The sequence below is a fragment of the Somniosus microcephalus genome, chromosome 27 (genome assembly GCF_052327205.1).
Source record: "Somniosus microcephalus isolate GS21.2 chromosome 27, FLI_Smic_1.0, whole genome shotgun sequence".
Taxonomy (NCBI): domain Eukaryota; kingdom Metazoa; phylum Chordata; class Chondrichthyes; order Squaliformes; family Somniosidae; genus Somniosus; species Somniosus microcephalus.
The window spans coordinates 21,942,397-21,962,971 of record NC_141013.1 but is presented as its reverse complement, the minus strand read 5'-3'; the positions used below and the strand labels follow the sequence as shown (position 1 = coordinate 21,962,971).

The window sequence follows — 20,575 nt, the reverse complement described above, 5'->3', positions numbered from 1 at the left end:
GCTCATCGTGGCTGGGGAACCAAGCCCGGCTCTCCACAGCCTCCCCTGCGAAGTTCAATCTCTGCCTGACGGCTGGGCGGTTGCTCGTGGTCAACGCCCGTGTTCCTGGGCTCGACTATTTTTTTTATTTTTTTTTATGTTGCCGGTAGATTCGAATCGACACTCGTCGCCACTGTTGGATCCGTGATTCAGAGGATATGCTGTTATTAAATAATCACACGGATGCTGTACATTAACAATAAACAGGTCTTTACTGGAGGAGGGTAGTCTCAAGACTGGGGGTACAGAGGCATGCGCAAAGCTTATATACCGGTGTGGTCACTGCCGGTACTACAGTATACAGGAGCTGTAAAAGTAGTTCCGACTTAAAAGCACATACACTACAGTGGATAATTAAGGTTACATGGCAATGAGAAGTGCACTAATTAGCTGGTCAAGGGATTGCAAAGGCCTCTTACATATGGCTATCCTTGCATTCTATTGCTTTTCAAATTGTTTGCAGAGTTATTTTTGAAGTATATTTGAAGTAAAATACACTTTAAGGAGAATGGTATACAAGAAGCTCCTCTGCTTCTCGATCAGTGTCTTCTGCCCCAGTGCCCTCCAATCCCTTGACACATGGTCCTTACACTCACTTCAACTCTTCTGTTGGCTGAAGAATAATTCCATAAAAAAATTTGAAAGAAACATTAAGGGCGGAAAGCTAAAATACATGAAGTTCCTCCTTTTCCCCTAAAACGTTCATCTCCTTTCTCTTGCTGCTTCCTACAGTGTGGTGTCCTGACTCACACGAATGCAGTTACACTAACAATGTGAAGAGGAGAGATTCTGGTGCTTCACGAATGACATAAATGACCATTACTGCAATAGGTAAATAATTCAATTGATTTTAAGCACAAATATATTAGAACCTATAGCTTCTGCTAGAAACTGATTAATAGCAAGACAATACACAAGGTCACTGCACATAAATTACTTGGATTAACGTTCTATTTGTGAGAGCCTACAGGGGTATTAGTAGCAGATCAACAGCATGCTTTCAATTCCATACCTTTATAGCTGATGTATAACCACTAGATTTGTTTAATGAACTGTCAATTCCCCAGAGAAATAAAAGGTAGCATATAGCCTGGAATTTATTACAAGCCAGCGCCACAAAGGGATGGAATGACACTGAATCAAAGTTTGAGCAGTTTATCAACTTTATCTCATCCCAAGATACGTCAAGTCCTTCAAACACACTCAAACCGGCATTATTCTATGCAACATGTTCAAGTTGAGCTCTTCCAAGAACATGTCCCATTAGTAAACTTCATGTGCAGCTACCGACAGTTCCTTAGAACTGTTGTAAACAATTTAGTAATTCTGAGTTTAGTGGAGACAAAAAACTGAATACCTATATAAAGACTGGCATTTATATAGCACCTTTCACGACCACCAGACGTCCCAAAGCACTTTACAGCCAATGAAGTACTTTTTGAAGTGTAGTCACTGTTGTAATGTAGGAAATGCAGCAGCCAATTTGCGCACAGCAAGCTCCCACAAACAGCAATGCAACAATGACCAAATAATCTGTTTTTGTTATGTTGATCGAGGGATAAATATTGGATACCGGGGATAACTCCCCTGCTCTTCTTCGAAATATTGCCATTGCGTCTTTTACATCTACCTGAGAGAGCAGATGGGGCCTCGACTTTAACGTCTCATCCGAAAGACGGCACCTCTGACATGCCATTTAAATGAATGTAGAGAGTACAACTTGTGTTGTCTGTAATTAGGACTTTTGCAAAAATATAGGGGACGAATTTTCTACAAGTTACATAACCCTGATGTTGCCTGGAATAATTCATCCATTTTAAATGGATATCTAAGCTATTACTGTAAGTACATTTCACATAACTACCCATCTGGCTGGCCAGAAAAGGTAAACTATTCCGGGACAGGCACAGATTTCCTGCTACCTCCTCTGCTACAAGTATAAAGTTTAACAAGGAGACAGGCTTCAAAGACCACCCAAAAGATCAACAAGAAAATAAACTAAAATGTAACGATTAGATTAGTATACTCACAAAAGAAAGCTACGTAGATGAAGCGGAGGGATGAGACCAAGAACAAAATTAACTGAAGTTCTGAGAAAGGAGTTAGAAAGATAGGAAAACTACACAAGCAGGTACAACCAAAGTCATGTTGGGAGACTAAAACTCGAGAATCGAATTATGCTCAGCTGGAAGTAAGATCAGTCGAGAAGCTGTCACACAGTCAAACTGGAGTTAATACAGCCGTGAAAGAAACAATGGAGAAGGTTATTTTTTTTATCTGTTGTGCCGCTCGGTGTGCCAAGAACTACAGTTCCCAGCAGCCACCTACCTATTGGCGCGTGTACAAACAATCCAAATATTCCTTCCTGAATAGCTAAAAACTTGCACAAGTGTTAGCAACTCACAACATCCCTTGCATATAAGAAGAATATTCTCAAGAGTGCTAATTTCTTCCAAAGTACTGCACATTTCACCTCAACAATGCAGCTTTTCATCTGTACTACAGATATCGACTGATGTGTTTCACCAGTTCAACAGCAGGCAGGAAAAGTTTACAATTTACAGTCAAAAATACATTCTGTGACAAACTTATGTTTTCAAAGGCAGTTTTAACTGCAAAAAGCTCGAGTGGAATAGAGAATCCATTGAGAAGTAAAGTGCTTTGCGTTACAAGGACCCGATGTCTGTAGTTGAGCGTTCATGTATATATGATTGTTCCAGAGATTCAAATAGTTTGCTGTCCTACCTAATGTAGAAGACAGTGGATATCCTTACATAAGAAATAGGAGCATATGAAGGCCATTCGGCCCTTCGAGCCTGCAGCGCCATTCAATAAGATCATGGCTGATCTTCTAACTCATCTCCACTTTCCTGCACTATCCTCATATCCCTTGATTCCCTTAATATTCAAAACTCTATCAATCTCTGTCTTGAATATACTCAATGACTGAGCCTCCACAGCCCTCTGGGGTAGAGAATTCCAAAGATTCACCAGAATTTTCTCCTCATCTCAGTCCTAAATAGCCGATCCCTTATTCTGAGACTGTGACCCCTAGTTCTAGATTCCCCAGAAGGGGAAACATCCTCCCTGCACCTACCCTGTCAAGCCCTGTAAGAATTTTGTATGTTTCTTCTAAACTCTAGAGAATATAGGGTCTAGTCTACTCAATCTCTCCTCATAGGACAATCCCCCCATCCCAGGAACCAATCTAGTGAACCTTCGTTGCACTCCCTCTATGGCAAGTATATCCTTCCTTAGGTAAGGAGACCAAAACTGTACACAATATTCCAGGTGTGGTCTCACCAGGGCCCTATATAATTGCAGTAAGACTTCTTTACTCTCATACTCAAATCCTCTTGTAATAAAGGCCAACATACAGGAAACTCTTTTCACCGGCACCTAAATGACCGGAAATCTATCTTAACCAGCAAAATTCAGGAATAGGTTCAGGTAAGTTTTACTTCATATTAGTGGCCGTGTAACCGGGGTTCCTGCACTTGGTGCCATGCAACAGAGACGCCTGGATCTGTGGCCGTGTATGGGGCTCTCGTACCTTAGTAAGTATACCTCTCTGTAATCCGGACTTTTTGATCAACCGGCACCACGCCGGTCCCGGATAAAAAAAAGTTTCCTGTACAATTTGCTTTCCTAATTGCTTGCTGTACCTGCATGTTAACTTTCAGAGATTCGTGTACAAGGACACCCAGGTCCCTCTGAACACCAACATTTCCCAATCTCTCACCATTTAAAAAATACTCTGCTTTTCTATTTTTCCTCCCAAAGTGGATAACTTCACATTTCTCCACATTATATCCCATTTGCCATGTTCTTGCCCACTCACTTAGCCTGTCTATATCCCCTTGAAGCCTCCTTGCATCCTCCTCACAGCTTACATTCCCACCCAGCTTTGTATCATCAGCAAACTTGGATATATTACATTTGGTCCCCTCATCCAAATCATTGATGTGGATTGTACATAAGCTAGCCAGCTGCAAAACTTTACAGGAATGTTAGGCATCAGTACACAACCAAAAACACAATGCCCACAGTAGAGTCATAACTTGCTAGAACTGGAATTTCCACTGCTTTTCACTGGGGATCGGAGTTTTGTCATTTTCATCTGTAATAGCACAATGAAAATGAAGCTGAAAAGGACTCAAAACAGAACATTAGGTGCGGCAGTGATGGTAGTTACAGTGCATTCATCATTTGTAGATATCGAAACTTCAGCTGTTAGCTTGAGTGTGGGAGATTTGAGGCGTAGAGACCGAATCACTTCACCCATCTCATCTGCAGACAGCTTTAACCATAAATGTAGAGGTTCACCACATGCAGCACCTGGGTACCATTAAAGAAGGAAAAGCTAGAGTAGCTAAAATTAAGAAACGTTAAAAAGATGAGAGACATTTGAACACTGCTTCTATAAATAGGTTAATATATTAGATCAGACTAACACAACTACTCTTTCTACACATTTGCTTATCCGTTCTGCTGCACAATTTACTTTAGATTGCCTTTCTTCTGATGGGAAGTAAGCGAAGCATTTCTGTATCTTAAAAAAGCTTTACCTGCTTCCTAGAGGTGTGCTGCGGGTTTTAAGGCTCATCAGTGACCTGTAAATAGTCTTCAAACCTTGCTGAGCTTACCACCACAAATTGAGGATTATGGAGGAACAGCTCATTCAGCCATGTCCCAGGTGACTTATTAACATCAGAGTTCAGTCCCATTGAAGCTAGCGTGGGCAATGATCAAAGACGGCAATTATTGTGATCTCATTCCATTGCACACCTGGGACCAGAGATTTTGAAGCCAACACAGTACCACTACAGCAGTAAGAGGAAGTATATAAGACAACTTAATTGTTGTGTGGACAATTAACTATAGATCCACCAGGTTCATACAGCACACGAGGAGGCCATTCAATTTCAACTTCTGGATTCATTTAGCTACCAGATTCCTGACTAACTACAAGTTAACCTGTAATAATTGGAAGGGACCCATACATTAATGTGATGCGATACATACATAGAGGTTAAATGGATTGTTGAGTTGTCATTACAAGAGGTGGGGAACATAAGATATAGGAGCAGGAGTAGGTCATTTGGCCCTTCGAGCCTGCTCCGCCATTCAATAAGATCATGGCTGATTTTCTACCTCATCTCCACTTTCCTGCAGCATCCCCATATCCCTCGATTCCCTTAATATTCAAAAATCTATCGATCTCTGTCTTGAATATACTCAACAACTGAGCCTCCACAGCCCTTTGGGGTAGAGAATTCCAAAGATTCACCACCCTGTGAGTGAAGAAATTTCTCCTCATCTCAGTCCTAAATGGCCAGCCCCTTATTCTGAGACTGTGACCCCTGGTTCGAGACTCCCCAGTCAGGGGAAACATCCTCCCTGCATCTACCTTGCCAAGTCCTGTAAGAATTTGTATGTTTCAATGAGATCACCTCTCATTCTTCTAAACTCCAGAGAATATAGGCTTAGTCTACTCAATCTCTCCTCATAGGACAATCCCCCTATCCCAGGAACCAGTCTGGTGAACCTTCGTTGCACTCCCTCTATGGCAAGTATATCCTTCCTTCGGTAAGGAGACCAAAGCTGTACACAATACTCCAGGTGTGGTCTCACCAGGGCCCTATATAATTGCAGTAAGACATCTTTACTCTTGTAATAAAGGCCAACGTACCATTTGCTTTCCTAATTGCTTGTTCTACCTGCATGTTAACTTTCAGTGATTCTTGCACTAGGACACCCAGGTCCCTCTGAACACCAACATTTCCCAATCTGTCACCATTTAAAAAATGCTTTTCTATTTTTCCTACCAAAGTGGATAACTTCACATTTCTCCACATTATATTCCATTTGCTATGCTTTTGCCCATTCACTTAGCCTGTCTATATCCTCTTAAAGCCTCCTTGCATCCTCCTCACAACTTACATTCCCACCCAGCTTTTATCATCAGCAAATTTCGTTATATTACATTTGGTCCGCTCATCCAAATAATTGATGCAGATTGTTAATAGCTGGGGCCCAAGCACTGATCCTTGCGGTACCCCACTAGTTACAGCCTACCAACCCAAAAATGACCTGTTTATTCTTACTCTCTGTTTTCTGTCAGTTAACCAATCCTCAATCCATGCTAGAATATTACCCCCAAATCCCATGAGCCCTAATTTTGTTTAATAGCCTTTTGTGTGGCACCTTATCGAATGCCTTCTGAAAATCCAAATACACCACATCCACTGGTTCCCCCTTATCTATTCTGCTAGTTACAACCTCAAATAACTCTTAACCGATTTGTCAAACACTATTTCCCTTTCATAAATCCGTGTTGACTCTGCCCAATCCTATTATTATTTTCTAAGTGCCCTGTTACCACGTCCTTAATAATAGATTCTAACATTTTCTCTACTACTGATGTCAGGCTAACTGGTCTGTAGTTCCCCGTTTTCTCTCTCCCTCCTTTCTTAAATAGTGGGGTTATATTTGCCACCTTCCAATCTGCGGGAACCATTCTAGAATCTATGGAATTTTGGAAAATGACAACCAATGCGTCCACTATCTCTACAGCCACCTCTTTCAAAACCCTAGGATTTAGGCCATCAGGTCCAGGAGATTTCTCAGCTTTCAGTCCCATTAATTTCTCCAGTACTATTTTTTAACTAATACCAATTTCTTTCAGTTCCTCATTCTTGCTAAAGCCTTGGTTCTCCATTATTACCAGGAAGTTTTTTGTGTCTTCTTCTGTGAAGACAGACACTTTGGCTGGAATTTTGCCAGCGCTCAGGGGGCGGGTTTGGAGGCGGGACATCTGGCAAAATCGCAAAGATTGACAGCAGATTGGAAACCCGCCTCCAATCAATCTTCCCAAGTGTCGGGTCCCCGATTTGCGCATGGACCCGACTACGGTTGCAAAATTCTGGGAATTTTTAAAAGAGGAAACTTTCCATGGGAATTTTCAGGAATTTAGAGTTTTTTTGCACACTGATGGTTTTTGTCTCTGACCCTTATATTATCTTTGTCGTCAAAATAGACATACTGTTCCATACAAATAAAAACAGGCTTTCAAAACTTTATTTAGGTTATAATTTTGAACTTTATTGAACCCCCACAAAAAAGACACATCTAAAATAAAATAAAAAGAGCGTCAGCTTATTTAGCCTGTAATTAGTCCTTATTTTGTCCCTTTGAGTCTTCTACTCATGAGTCTTCTGAGTCTTCTACTCCTCATTGCTCCTCCTGATTCTCTGACTCTGGCGTGTCCATTTCCTCCTCTGTGTCAGTGTCTAGCTGTGTGGTGGACACTTCTGTATCTGGCTCAATAAGTTGTAGGTTCACCCGGATAGCCACCAGTTTCTCCACTCTCGTTAGTCAGCCTGTTGCGCACCTTTGTATGCGTATTCCCAAAAAGTGACCAGTTTCGTTCAGAGGCCGCTGATGAAGGTGGGATTTGGAGTATCACCGATGCAATAGGTGACAGGGCCTCAGATGCACAAAGTCCCTTCCACCAGGTATGTGCACCGATATGCTTGCATGATTCCCATATCCCATCCCCATTCCAAAGACCTTGCTTGGTAGAGAACTTTGCCAGACTTCCCAGAACTTTGCCCACATCCAGATTGAGATGGTGTGAGAGGGTAGAAATCACACTGTAAGCGCTGTTGATCGGTTCTCCAGAAAGTATTGGTCTCCCAACATGCTTTGGGTCCAGCATGTATGCTGCAGCATGAATCGGCTTGACACAAAATTCTTGACGCGTCTGTATGAATTGAACAATTGCCTTCTCCTCTGCTTTGAGCAGCAGGGATGTGGGTAGGGCAATGCTGATTTGTTCTTTTAAATCAGTAAAAAGCCTGAGAACATCTGACAAGACAGCGTCATCTCCTTCAATCTGAGCAATTGCAGATGCTACTGGTGAGAGTAGTTTAAGGCTGCTAACCACTCTCACCCAAAACACATCATCCAGCAGTATTTTCTTGATGGTGGTTTCCATATCCCCAGACTGGGATATTGCCATTTCTTGCAGCGACTCCTTACCCTCCAGAAGGCTGTTGTACATTATGACAACACCACCCCATCTAGTGTTGTTGGGCAGCTTCAGTGTGGTGTTCTTGTTCTTTGTCATTTGCTTGGAGTTGTAGGTTGCTGCAACTACCTGTTTTCCCCTGACATACTTAACAACTTGCTTGGCTCTCTTGTACAGTGCTTCCATGGTTCTCAAACCCATGATGTCCTTGAGGAGCAGGTTAAGCCCATGAGCTGCGCACCCAATAGACGTAATATGAGGGTAGGCCTCCTCCACTTGAGCCCAAGCAGCCTTCATATTCGCAGCATTGTCAGTAACTACTGCAAAGACCTTTTGTGATCCAAGATCGTTGATGACCGCTTTCAGCTCATCAGCAATGTATGTGCCTGTGTGTCTGTTGTCCTTCGTGTCTGTGCTCTTGAAGAACACTGGGAGAGGAGTGGAGATGATGTAGTTTATGATGCCCTCCCCTCGTATATTTGACCACCCGTCTGAGATAGCTGCAACACAGTCTGCCATCGCTATCGTTTCTTTGAGCTTTCCTTGGACTCTGTTATACTCAGCCTCCAGCAAATAAGTAGACAAAGCATGTCTGGTGGGAGGACAGTATGCAGGGCGAATAACATTGAAAAATCTCTTCCAGTACACATTGGCTGTGAGCATGAGGGGTGAGCCTGTTGCATATACAGCTCGAGCAAGGCACTCATCTGCATTCTTCTGGCTATGGTTATCCATTGTATCAAAGAACCTTCCAAGTGGGCCAGGAGTTGCTGATAAGGAGCCTGATGCTGAATGAGAACCATCATCTTCTTGAATGGAAGCGGAGGAACTCTGGGCTGACTGCTGTGAGCTTTGAGTGAAGTTGTTGCATTTGGATAAATGCTGCTGCATCTTTGTGGCATTCTTTACATATGGCTTTCTACAGTGTTTGCACATGTACACAGTCTTTCCATCTTTAATGCCTGGGGTAAAATCCTTCCACACATCAGACGGTAAACGTGGCATTGTTCTATGCAGAGAAATAAAGGGCATTCATCTCTGTGTCGAACTGCGGTCGATCAGCACGATTGCAACAGGGTGAGTACATTTTTGCTGATGCTCCATGTGATGGAAGCATGACCTGTACACACACGGCGCTACATCACCAATAGTGTATTATTTTGTATATTTTAAATTGAAGGACAACAGAGTTCAACAAGTAACTGGTTTATTTGGTATAAAGTCTGATTTACTTACTGCATCATCACAACATCAGCAGAAAACAAAATGACTTCCCTCAGGACCCCTAACCTGGATCTTAAAAAAACCTATAGCAGTCTTACAGATGCCTGCAGGACAATCACAATTCGATATGCAAATATTACAAATAGAGGGAGCTAATCGCTCATCCACCCAATCAGGACACATTTGTTCAGTCACACACAAAACTTGTAATTATTAAAACAAGCCAAGTAAGAAGATAAACATATATTGATTAAGAAATTCCTTAATAATTAAGATTCCATCTCTGTTAGTAATTTTAAGAGGGGACCTGTGGAAAAAAAAGAAAGAAATACAAAAAAAACAATATTATGCTAGCATGTGCTTTTTTGGGCAAAATTCCCAAAATTCCCAAGCTAAACTTCCCGTGGAAAATTTCTGGAAATTTACCAGAAACTTTCCACCCCTTTGCAACCCTAGACCCGACACCTAGCAGCGGGAAGAGGATTATAGCCACTTAAGTGCTTGTTAACAGGTTGTTAACAGGCTTTTTCCAATTTTGACACTTCTACTGCGGACTTACCGATGTCCGGACACTACACCAGGTAAGTGTGGTGTGTTGTGAGTCTGCTGTAATGTTTATGCATTGATGACAGCTGCAGAAGTGGTGTGAAGGATCCAATGGTGCACTGGTGAGTTTCAGAGGTAAGAAAATGTTGGGAAATTAAGTTTTAATGTATTTAGACTTTTCTGTAGGTAACAAGTATTGATTTGTATGTGTAGTCCCACCTCATTGGGAGAACCTCTCTCACCAGTGACAGATCGCTTCTGTAACCTCACCTGCAGTTGCCATCTGTTCTAGCCTAAGGAGGGAGTCACTGGAGAGCCTGGGTGCAAGAACTCACCTTTGTACAGTGATCGTCAGTGTTTGCAGCACCTCAATGCTGTCAAACACTGAGAAATCAGCTGTCAAAAAAAAAAAAATGTGCATGGCCCCTTTAAGAAAACCGGCAGATGATGCGTCATCAAATGACATCATCGGGCACCGGCTTCCTCCTAATTGGCCGGCAAGCCTGCAGGGTGGGCTTAACAAGGCCAATTGACACAAATTCATGTCTGTGGGAGGCGGGACTGGAACGCGGAAGCCACCTGACCTGTCCCAAGCCGCCTTGAACCAGAAAATCGCGGCCAAAGTATTTGTTTAATTTCTCCGCCATTTCCTTATTCCCCATTATAATTTCTCCTGTCTCAGCCTATAAAGGGACCCACATTTACTTTCGCTAATCTTTTCCTTTTTATATACCTATAGAAGCTTTTACAGTCTGTTTTTATGTCTCTCACTAGTTTACTCTCGTATTCTATTTTCCATTTCTTTATCAATTTCTTGGTCCTCCTTTGCTGAATTCTAAAATCCTCCCAATCCTCAGGCTTACTACTCTTTTTGGCAACATTATAAGCCTCTTCCTTTGATCCAATACTATTTTTAGCTTCTCTTGTTAGCCATGGCTGGACCACTTTTCCTGTGGGGTTTTTGTGCCTTAAAGGAATGTATATTTGTTGTAAATTATGTATTAATTTTTTTAATGCTAGCCATTGCTTGTCACAGAGTGCAGCTTGGCTCAGAGTGAACAAATTGGGAGTTTGGCAAGTGTGGGAGTGAATCTTAAGGGTTAATCTCTGCTTGATAAAATTGAGTCTTGTGTGCTTGCAATTAGCATTAACTTAAATTTACTGGTTTTAGTTTTAAGTTTCTTCCAGGCTTGGGCAGGACTAAGCAAGCTCTGTACTGGAGCGTGGGTGGTGCTAGTTAGTTAATTAACTGGTCTAATCTGGTTCTGGAGTGTGTGCGAGATGGTTTTTTAGACCAGCACATGGAGGAGCCAAGAAGGGAACAGGCTATCCTAGATTGGGTATTGTGCAATGAGAAGGGGTTAATTAATAATCTTGTTGTGCGAGGTCCTTTAGGGAAGAGTGACCATAACATGATAGAATTCTTCATTAAGATGGAAAGTGAAGTCATCTAATCTGAAACTAGGGTCCTAAATCTAAACAAAGGAAACTACGAAGGTATGAGGAGGGAGTTGACTATGATAGATTGGGGAGCTTCATTACAAGGCATGATGGTGGATAGGCAATGGCTAACATTTAAGGAATGAATGCATGAATTGCAACAGTTATACATTCCTTTCTGGTGCAAAAACACAAAAGGAAAAGCAGCCCAACCATGGCTAACAAAAGAAATTAAGGATAGTATTAGATCCAAAGAGGAGTCATATAAAGTTGCCAGAAAAAGTAGCAAGCCGAGGATTGGGAGCGGTTTAGAATTCAGCAAAAAAGGACCAAGAGATTGATTAAGAGGAGAAAAATGAGTATGAGAGTAAACTTGCAAGGAACATAAAAGCAGACTGTAAAAGCTTCAACAAGTATGTAAAAAGAAAAAGATTAGTGAAGACAAATGTAGGTCCATTACAGTCAGAAACGGGAGAATTTATAATGGGGAACAAGGAAATGGCATGCAATTAAACAAATACTTTGGTTCTGTCTTCACGGTAGAGGACACAAATAACTTCCCAGAAATGCTAAGGAACCAAAGGTCTACTGAGAAGGAGGAATTAAAGGAAATTAGTATTAGTAAAAAAAGAGTGCTGGAGAAATTAATGGGACTGAAAGCTGATAAATCCCCAGGGCCTGATAATCTGCATCCCAGAGTACTAAAAGTAGCATCCATGGAAATAGTGGATGCATTGGTTGTCATCTTCCAAAATTCTATAGATTATGGAACAGTTCCTGCAGATTGGAGGGTGGCAAATGTAACCACCGGCTATTTAAAAAAGGAGGGAGAGAGAAAATGGGGAACTACAGACCGGTTAGCCGAACATTAGTAGGGAAAATGCTAGAGTCTATTATAAAGGATGTGATAACAGGATAATTAGAAAATATCAACAGGATTGGACAAAGTCAACATGGATTTATGAAAGGGAAATCGTGTTTGACAAATCTACTGGGATTTTTTGAGGATGTAACTGGAAGAATAGATAAGGGAGAACCAGTGGATGTAATGTATTTGGATTTTCAGAAGGCCTTTGATAAAGTCCCACATAAGAGGTTAGTGTGCAAAATTAAAGCACATGGGATTGGGGGTAATATACAGGCATGGATTGAAAATTGGTTAACAGACAGGAAACAAAGAGTAGGAATAAATGGGTCTTTTTTGGGGTGGCAGGCGGTGACTAGTGGGGTACCGCAGGGATCAGTGCTTGGGCCCCAGCTATTCACAATATATATCAATGATTTGGATGAGGGAACCAAATGTAATATTTCCAAGTTTGCTGACGACACAAAACTAGATGGGATTGTGAGTTGCGAGGAGGATGCAAAGAGGCTTCAAGGCGATTTAGACAAGTTGAGTGAGTGGGCAAATACATGGCAGATGCAGTATAACGTGGATAAATGTGAAGTTATTCACTTCGGTAGGAAAAACAGAAAGGCAGAGTATTATTTATATGGTGATAGATTGGGAAAAGTTGATGTACAAAGGGGCTTGGGAGTCCTTGTACATCAGTCACTGAAAGCAAACATGTAGCTGCAGCAAGCAGTTAGGAAGGCAAATGGTATGTTGGCCTTCATTGCAAGAGGATTTGAGTACAGGAGCAAGGATGTCTTACTACAGTTATACAGGGCCTTGGTGAGACCACACCTGGAGTACTGTGTGCAGTTTTGGTCTCCTTACCCAAGAAAGAATATACTTGCCATAGAGGGAGTGCAGCAAAAGTTCACCAGACTGATTCCTGGGATGGCAGGACTGTCATATGAGGAGAGATTGGGTCGACTAGGCCTGTATTCACTAGAGTTTAGAAGAATGAGAGGGGGTCTCATTGAAACATATAGAATTCTGACAGGGCTAGACAGACTGGATGCAGGGAGGATGTTTCCCCTGGCTGGGGGGTCTAGAACCAGGGGTCACAGTCTCAGGATACGGGGTAGGATATTTAGGACTGAGATGAGGAGACACTTCTTCACTCAGAGGGTGGTGAACCTATGGAATTCTCTACCACAGAAGGCTGTGGAGGCCAAGTCACTGAATATATTTAAGAAGGAGATAGATAGATTTCTAGACGCAAAAGGTATGGGGAGAGAGCGGGAATATGGTATTGAGATAGAGGATCAGCCATGATCACATTGAATGGTGGAGCAGGCTCGAAGGGCTGAATGGCCTACTCCTGCTCCTATTTTTCTATGTTTCTATGTTTCTACCGTTATACCTTTTAATGTAGTTTCCCAATCTTCCTCAGCCAACTCGCCCCTCATACCTACAAAATTTGCTTTGTTTAGATTGAAGACCCTAGTTTTGGATTTAACGAAATCACTTTCAAACTCTATCATATTATGGTCACTCTTCCCTAAAGGCCCCTTTACTACAAGGTTATTAATTAACCCTCATTGCACAATACTAGATCTAAAATAGCCTATTCCCTAGTTGGTTCCTCAACATACTGATCTAGAAAACTATTTTGCATACATTCCATGAATTCGTCCTCCACACTATTACTGCAAATTTGGTTTGCCCAGTCTGAATGTAGATTAAAGTCCTCCATGATTACTATATTACCCTTGTTACATGCCTCTAATTTCCTGATTTATACTCTGCCTTACATTACAACTATTGTTTGGGGGCGTATAAACAACTCCCAGCAATGTTTTCTGCCCCTTGCTGTTTCTCAGCTCCACCCAAACTGATTCTACTTCTTGATTTTCAGAGCTAAGATCCTTTCTCTCTACTGTCTTTATCCTATCCTTTATTATCAGGGCTACCCCACCTCCTTTTCCATTTTGTCTATCTTTTCTAAAAGTTAAGTACAGGAAACTTTGTGCTATCCGGCACCGACGGGACCGAGCTGTTGCCGTTCCCTCAAAACTGCCGGACACACCAGCGTTAATGTTGAAGCATACGGAGATTTTCAGCTCCGTATCTGGCAACAAACACTGTTGCTTAGCAACAGCTTCTAAGCAGTCGGCCGTACCTTGGCAGCGTCTCTGTCGCTTAGCAACAGCTTCAGAGAGACTTTGCAGAGCCTGACTGTTGGAAAAAAAAACGAACAAAACAGCTCCTGATTTTTGCCGGTGGCTCGAACTTGCCGGACATTTAGCCTCCGGATAACACAAAGTTTCCTGTATCCTGGAATATTTAGTTCCCATCCTTGGCCACTTTGCAACCACGTCTCCGTTATGGCTATTAGATCAAACCTATTCATTTCTATCTGCGCTACTGATTCATCTATTTTGTTGCGAATGCTTCGCGCACTCAGATATATGCCTTTAGCTTTGATTTATTTCTATTTTTCCCTGATGTCACCTTAGTCACTGATGCCTTATTACCTTTGTTATTCTCTCTGTCCCTTCCTGACCCACTCTGCTTATTTTTATCTAAAACTCTACACTGCTCTAGAGCCTTGACATTTCTCTCACTGCTTTTAAATTTATTCTTTCCTGAATCCTCCCACCTCCCCCCCATCATTAGTTTAAAGCACTGTCTAGTGCCCTAGTTATTTGGTTCACCAGGACACTGGTTTAAGTGGAGCCCGCCCCAACAGAACAGCTCCCTCTTTCCCCAGTACTGGTGCCAGTGCCCCATGAACTGAAACCCCTTCCTCCCGCACCACTCTTTGAGCCACGCATTTAAACCTCTAATCTGTTTGTCCCTATGCCAATTTGCGCGTGGGAAGGCCTCAATGTCAATACTATGCTAACTTGGGTAGAACAATGCAATTGCCATCAGCCCACTGCGATAAGGAAAGGGAGGGGAGAAAAAGCAACTGGCCAAGGCTCGGACTCATCTCATTGGATGTTGTAGGTCTGTGTAGACAGGATCGGGCTTGACTGTACCGTACTGCCCTCCAACATTGAGTAACCTGTTATAGTTAGTGTCCACGCTCCAGCATTCAGAATGGGCGAGATATCGGAGAGCAACCAACGTTTGCAAAAGAGAAATTAGTGGAGGAAAAAAAATGTATTTTTCTTGTCATTTTACCTTGTCCTTCTACATTTAGCACCTTTAGAAATGACTGGCCCAACAGAATCCTGCATAATATGTGTTTTCAAATATACTGATCTCATAGCAAGTTCAAATAGTGCTCTCTCTCTCTCTAGGGCACTTCTATCAAAGTCTGACTTTCTTTCCAACTGATTATTGGCCAGAAACAGAACTACATGTTCAGCACAAAGTGACGGGCAATCTTTAATACGAGAACTGAACCATAAGGCTGATGAACCAGAAATGCCAAAAATGTCCTTGGATACATCAGTGCTACAGATTTTTTTTTGCTAATCTGAATGCAGTATGCCTGCCTCAACAGTATACTTTGTCATAATACGTGTCAATACTCTTCAAAATCCACTTCTAATTAAATAGCTCCTTCATTCATCAAACCAGTTGGGAGAACTTTTTTCCAAGCTAACTTATTTCATTATGTGCACAGCTTCTTGGTATAGGATTAATCATTATCACAAATGTATTAAAATCCCCAGGAAGGAATTGTTATTACAGATCAACTCAAGGGAAGGAGGTTTTGGTATTGGGAAGTGAGTGCTTAAAATTTAAAAACTGCAGTCCCTTTTTATCACAATCAACTTGAATTTACAGCACATTTAATTTTGATCTGCATCAACTTGAAAACCATAAAGAGATTACTGCAAAACACCTTTTAAAAAATGAATGGGTCAAAATTCACTACAAGAGCTATCAACCAATCGAATTTTAATCAGAGAGTAAATGCTACCAGTCGTGACATTAATGACCTCTGGATATCTGGGTCTGAACGTTGATAGAAAAATTATGGAAATTCTATTATTCAATTGCAATATCCATGATAAGTATCTTGTATTCCTTTTTCTCCAGTAAAAAATATCACCAATAAATTAAAACGTGCTCCCATAAGCAGCACAGTGGTGGCACACGCTGACGTTTTGTAGGCTGCATCCCCCGCCCCATCGAGTTTCTGATCACAGCTTTGCGGAGAAAGCTGCTGAATGAATGGGGTGGGGGTGGAAAATTAAACAGGGAGTTTCTACTGAGCAGCTCACCTGTCGCTCCTGCCAATCGACCGAGGCGCTGAATACTTCTTTGTTCTGCTTTTATATGTTGCTTATGTTGAATCCGATCCAGAGTCTTGTACATAAATCTGTTTTCACTTTTGCTGTTGGGCACACATTTTTCCACGCCATTTCAAGTGTCTATACTTTAAAAGGTCTTTATATTGAGCTGCATCCAGCTATTGAACAATTTAAACCTTTTACAGCAGAAACATAAGGCTGGACTTTTAATCGGTAGGCGGGTTGGCAGCGCGGCGGGGTGCAAGGAAGCAGTCGGGAAACCCGGGAGAACGAGTTACCCGCAGACCCTGCCGAATTTAATGGCAGGGCCTGATTTGCATTTCAAAGCTCTGTTTCCCACCCGCAGCCAGCCAGATGGAAACGCCTGCGGCACCAGGCCGCAAAGAGGAGGGAGGGAGGGATCGGGTGGGGGCCGGAGGGTGGCCGGTGGAGTTTGGTGGCGGGGGGATTGTAGAGGGGATCAGGGCCAGAGCATCGGGGCGAAGATTAGGGCTGGAGTATCAGGGAGGGGGGAAGGGGAGTGCGGGAAGGCGATCGGAGGCCTCGTTGGGGGCGGGGACTCTCCGATCGCAGGGGGTGGGTGAGACTACCTCCTGGATCCAGCAGTCCTCAACTTGCTTTAGCTGGCAGGTTCCTAGGGGCCTGCGAAACCCCACCAGCCACAGTTAAATTTGAAATGCTTGTTAAATCTGAGGCACGCCAGCCCCATTATTATAATATTTAAATGGCCGATCCGCCTCCTGGGAGCAAATTGGCTGCCCGCCCCCGTCAAAACCGGAAGTGGGCGGGTTGGAGGCGGGTTCGGGTTGGGATTCAGTTTTTAAACACTTTAACCTCCCTCCCAACCCCAACCCACCATATTTTCTACAGAAGAGTAAAGCTGGGTGAGAAAGATCCCCCCATGGATTAGGGCACTAGCTAGTGTCGTACTGAGGCATACAGAGCAGAAAGTTTGATTCCAAGTCTGTGCTGCCTTAACTGATCTCCGCCGAGACACAATCAGTGCTCCGGTACAGGGAGATGAAAATTCAGCCTGGATTCAGACTATTCATAAAATCCAGTGAGGTGTGTGTCTGGGACTTTGGCAGGATACCGGAGAGTGCCCATAGAGCTGTACCTCAGCAAGTATCAGTACAGGCAGTAGAGGGAAGAGAAAGAGAGAAACTGTGTTAAAAAAATAATGGGCAAAGAAGAAAAAAATACACAATCCCCGACTAAAAATAAATACAGAAATCATTCTAAGAGCAGACAAATAGAACAATGTCACGAGGGTCATTGTAATTGGAAAGATCCACCAGTGAAAAAATATTCTCAAGCAGTGTTTCATTTTCAGAATGTTATCGCTTGGACTTCAGTAGCCCACTTGTATTAGCAACTAGAGCTCAGAAACAAAAGTAACTTGAATCAAAGTTAATTTTTCAAACAAACACCACTCCTGAATATTTTAAATGGGTTAAGGCCTCTTAAAATACTGGACAAAGGAATTTCACAAATGCATTAAGCATCCAACAATCTTTAGCCTAAAAACAAGGAAATCAATTTAGCGACACGTATTGAAAGCAGCACTTATAATCAAGGGCAAATTTGCAACGTGTAAAATGAATATTATTTGAATATGGTTTTAAATCATTTAACAGCACATATGAATTTTCAGAATGTGTTTTGAAATGGTGACACCTCATTAAAAAGAGCCACTGAAGTAATTATCAGTAATAAAAAAAAATGCTAAACAGTTCTAATCATCACTGCGCAAGATTCTCTGACACTGCTGTTACTGGCCACAGTGGTCGGTCAGCAAGACTGCATAATGGGCAACACCCATAGACCTCTAAAGAAGTGCATGTTGTACATTAAATAGGCAACTCGCTCAAAGAACTGGGACAGAAAATGGTAAAGTATTTCAGACTGTATGACTCGGATGTATCGGGTTATCAATGTCCTTGACGATCATTAGCAATGAATCAATGTACGCGGCTTTAATCTGCCGAGTTCCAAGTCTCAGCTGCCTTGCTGTGGAGAGGCACAAGGTGCAAGCCAGACATTCCCACCTAAAGGCTGGTATCGATGGTGACCGAGAAGCAGGTCACCTGTCCTCCCGCTCCAGTGCCGCTGATTTGCGGTTCAGCAAACCTAGCGAAGAAATTCCGTTCAGCAACATTCGAATACTTAATGACTCCTACTACATTCCTGCATGCACTATTTATACTCGCAGTTAACCCATTCAGTGGTGTAAAAAATGCACAAATGTAGAACAAGTGCATTAAGGTTTCTAAGTGACCAATCAGAATTCATACCCTAGGGAGTCTACCCCATGATGAAAAGTCCAAATGGAACTGGTTAACTGAACTGACACCTATTTTGGCTGAGACAGCACTGACTAAGCTCACATGTCCATTGTTCCAAGTGATCTAAAACAACTAAGACAAGTGTATGCAGTTAATAAGCAAATAAAAGAGAGACTTCTATCTATAACCACAGTTTGTGGTGAGTCTCCGAAAAAACCATGAAGTTGATGAAGGGGCACAATCGGCAGGGAAACCACCCTATGGGGAGAATGCATTCTTTTTTATGGATGAATACATTGGCATAACACTTCATCCTGGAGTATTTCTTTATTGAACTACAACATTTAGTATTCAACAGTAAAAAGTAATTGAATGCAAAGTCCCTTATACCCTTGATGTCACAACCCACATAAGATTTAACCCTCTCACATTCTGAATTTTTTTTCCCTCCCGTACAATTTAATTTCTGAGCTCGTGAGGCAGCATGCTAATACACGGGAAATTACTGTTTTTCAGATTGGGTATAACAAGGCATACAATATATATGCAATGGGATAAAATGTTAATTTACGGTCGTGTTAGCAGTGGTGGGGAAAAACCAGCCAAGGGCATCTGGGGCCTCAGTTGATTGCTGGCATGTATTTTTTATGCTGATACAAAGGATAGGAAGTAGCACATAAAGAAGGCTTATGAAGCTTGCTTTTGAGCAGAGGGTTGGAGTTTATTCAAATTACAATTTGGATTGCCAACTCCTCCCTTTTTTGATGTTGGTACCTCTCCTTGCTGACCAGACGAGTCCCCACACTTACTGGGGAGCTATAATGTGGCAGAGGTCAAGAAAAAATATTCCACCTGGCAGCCAGGACAGATCAAGCTCAACGTCCCCATTTCATAAATATCATTAATGCAACAAAGGCAAAATACTGCGGCTGCTGGAAATCTGAAATATAAACAGAAAATGCTGGAAATACTCAGCGGGTCAGGCAGTTCTGACAAAGGGTCATCGACCTGAAACCTTTATTCCGTTTCTCTCTCCACAGATGCTGCCTGACCAGAAGTATTTCCAGCATTTTCTGTTTATATGTCATAAATATCATTGTTGGACAACAATTGGCCTTGGAGACTGCACTACTCTAATTATTTTAGAGAAAGAAAGAAAGATTTGCATTTATATGGCGCCTTTCACGACCACCAGATGTCTCAAAGTGCTTTACAGCCAATGACCTACTTTTGAAGTGCAGTCACTGTTGTAATGTGGGAAATGCGGCAGCCAATTTGCGCACAGCAAGCTCCCACACACAGCAATGTGATATTGACCGGATAATCTGTTTTTGTTATGTTGGTTGATGGATACATATTGGCCAGGACGCCGGGGATAACTCCACCGCTCTTCTTCAAAATAGTGCCATGGGGTCTTTTACATCCACCCGAGAGAGCAGACGGGGCCTCGGTTTAACATCTCATCTGAAAGACGGCACCTCCGACAGTGCAGCACTCCCTCAGCACTGCACTGGAGCATCAGTCTAGATTTTTGTGCTCACGTCCCGGGAGTGGGGCTCGAACCCACAACCTTCTGACTCAGAGGCGAGTGCGCTACCAACTGAGCCACAGCCGACACTATTAATGGCCGAGACTGCTAATGTCTCGAACAATTTTAATACCTTTCCTTATTACATCGAGCAATGGGATTAGAGTAGATAGTTGCAGCTGGGGACCTAACAGAGGTGGCTTTCTTCGAAACTGATTTTTTTAAACTGGCTTCAATATTCAAAAGTGATCATTAACAAATGTTACATAAAAGCAGCAATTAAAAGAAAGGATCCGGTTTTAATTGTTAAAACTATTGAGGCAGAGGGACACCGAAAATGTGCAATTCACAGCACGCCAATTATTTATTATTTATTATTTG

At 42.3% G+C, this 20,575-nt stretch overlaps 1 protein-coding gene across 3 annotated transcripts in view; it reads right to left on the bottom strand.

Annotated features, from left to right (window-relative positions):
- atp8b4 (ATPase phospholipid transporting 8B4) overlaps positions 1–20,575 on the bottom strand; it is a 286,247-nt gene that overhangs the window by 173,439 nt on the left and 92,233 nt on the right. The window lies entirely within an intron of this gene.